Source organism: Montipora foliosa, chromosome 6, assembly GCF_036669935.1.
Source record: "Montipora foliosa isolate CH-2021 chromosome 6, ASM3666993v2, whole genome shotgun sequence".
In the NCBI taxonomy this organism is placed as follows: domain Eukaryota; kingdom Metazoa; phylum Cnidaria; class Anthozoa; order Scleractinia; family Acroporidae; genus Montipora; species Montipora foliosa.
Window position 1 is genome coordinate 52027710 of NC_090874.1, and position 2715 is coordinate 52030424.

General features: G+C 38.0%; 1 protein-coding gene across 2 annotated transcripts in view; it reads left to right on the top strand.

The window, feature by feature from the left end:
• Nucleotides 1-1576: 1576 nt before the first annotated feature.
• LOC138007705 (uncharacterized) overlaps nucleotides 1577-2715 on the top strand; it is a 52520-nt gene continuing 51381 nt past the window's right edge. For both annotated transcript variants that reach the window (XM_068854757.1, XM_068854758.1), the window contains exons 1-2: nucleotides 1577-1729; nucleotides 2179-2215. The gene's annotated coding sequence lies outside the window, so the exon portion shown is untranslated. The remainder of the gene's footprint in view (nucleotides 1730-2178; nucleotides 2216-2715) is intronic.

Genomic DNA, 2715 nt, shown 5'->3' on the forward strand with positions numbered 1-2715 from the left:
TATCTCCTGACCACGGTCATGGTAACCAACTACGCTAAGCGCAGAGTGAACTTGCGAATTGAAAGAGCGAAGTTTCAATTTGTCTTAATTGTTTTTTGCAATAGAGCAGTGTTATTGTTCAACTTTCTCATAAAAAACAATGGATTCTGACGAAAGCTATTACCGTCCAGTGAAAGCGAATTTTAATTACCCAACAATGCGTAAAATTCAAACATGACTTTTAGAGTTTTTCTTAATAGTTTCTCCTACCTTCTAAGAATAGAATTTAGAAGTACGGCCCTCGGCCTACGGCCTCGGGCCGTACTCAAGACCTCGGGCCAGTTTTTCCCAATACGGACCTCCCGGCCGGTGAATAACATATATATATTGATGTTCTATTTTATAATTGAATCTGCAGAATCTGCTATTGGATCCTCCTCTCCTCTTCTGGTAAGGGAAATATACAATACTATCAATTGAAATTTTTGACCTCGGAAATTGCATTTCTAGCTTTCTGATTGGTTCACTCAATCTCGGTTATCAGCTCCCATACCATATGACCTACATGTCATATGGAAACTGATTGGGTGTCAAGTGTTGCCAAGCTCGAAACTCAGTTTGGCTTTAATTTCCAACATTTGAACAAGTGTTTTAATGAAAATTTGATAAAAAAATAATTACAGTATATTCCATTCGTGCTTGTTGGATGTTGGATATGAGACGGTTATATAATTGCCAACTCGGCGCTATGGGGCCAATACTGGCGGTGCACGGAGCGCAGCTGCTCTGAGCAGTGTGTACCTATGCCAAGCTCCTAGAAGGTTGGGCCAGCAAGGGGAAGTGGATGTGTCCACCGTTTCTCACCCAAGCTAGGGCAACCCCCGCATTGCCTCAGTGTGGGACTGAAGGGTTGGCACTGTCAACACTTATCCTCAAACCAGTTTAATAAAAATGACGGGAAAAAAAAATATATACATGTAGGCGACAACAATGTAACAGTAGGAGATGAGTCACTGTTAAGACTACCAATAGTAATATGAGGGGATGATCCTATTAGATCATGTGGGAGGGGAAAAACTCACTTCATTGTGAGAAAAGACTGAGGATTTCTGAGACAAAATGTGCACATATAGCAAGCCGCAAAAACTTTGATTGGGTGGCGAGTTGGCTGCATGTGTCGGCAAAAATCTGATTTGTTCCAGAAGAAGGAGGCGGGAAAAACGTGTGTTGATCGGGCGCCAAGCGCACAAACAAACAGTTGACACAGTCACTAAGGTACAGAGGACAATTGAGTAAGGCATTAACTACAGTTTATGCTAAAGCAGAAGCAGCCATTAATTTTTCAATAATTTTGTGTAGGGAATTTTTTGCCGATTGAAATCCTATTAATATGTAATAATTATTTTGTTGGAGTTCTGTGGAAAAACAGTTGCGGCCCTCCCTGTACGGGTGTGGCCTGGTGGCAATAATCAAATACATTACAATTGAAGGTTATTGTTAATACTTTTAAGTTAATTGTTATTAAAAATGAGTGAAGTTTAAATGATTATTTTGTTACATGTTGATTTGACAAGGATGCCATTGAAAAAGTGAGAGTTACAGCAACAGAGGAAGGGTAGAATTTCAAGAGGGTAGATATGAAAATGCATGTGAACAGTACACATCTGCTCTCAAATGCCTACCAAAAGAACAAGAAAAGGAAAGGAGGGTGAAATATCTTTCCAACCGTGCAGCATGTTATGTAAATCTGGTATGTTATGAATATACAATGTACTTTTTGTGTTCATGTTTTCTGTTACATCAAGAAAATGTTAAGTAGCACCTCAGTTCAAGTCAGAAAATTCCATTCAGGTTTCTTATGCAGATTTTCAGAATTTTAGACAATTACAATTTAACGCTGCACGGTCTTATGTGAAGGCCTGGCAGGATAAAACTGTCCTTTTAATTTCATGGAGTCGTGTATAAAGAAGACCATCTAGGATGTTATCAAACTTGTTAGGTGTATTATTACCCTGGTACTGCTGAAGTGTCTGAGGCTAAATTTATTTACGATTTACATGCATGTATGAATTTGTCCGCCATAGACTTATTGTTATTTTTAATTGAATATTAATTATCATACTGGTAGATTTTGTTGTACAGAATTCACAGATGCATGGTTCTGTACCTAATTACCAACATATTACTATCAATTTTCAGAGAAAATTCGAGGAGGCTCACGAGGATTGTGACTCTGGTATGTGGCCTGTACTGTACATGTACATGTATGTGGTTTCTGTTTAATGTGATATTTGTATTTTTTGTAATTGATTTGGATTGGCTATAATCAAGTATGTACTTTTATCCGAAGGAATAAAGCTATGATATATAGGATCCTGCCCTGATACGTTAAAGTTTTTGTTATTGTTATTAATTATACTATTATCTTTTATCTTGTGGTACTGATTTATTGATTTCACATGCCAAATAGGTTACTGTTGGTAACATTAATTTTTTGTCCTTATATTAAATGAGATTTTACTGCCCCATCAGTAAAATACGGTTAATGGAACGTGACCGTACTAAAAGGGGCTATTCATGTCGCGTAATTAGGCCCGGTTCAGACGCTGTACTTCACATGAGCCGAATCGAATTCGAATTTAGACCGAACCAAATTAATTAATCCCGGCTGAATTGATTCAGACGCCGAACTTAATTGCGCCGGAATTAATTCACAGAGGCATACTATGACTGAAG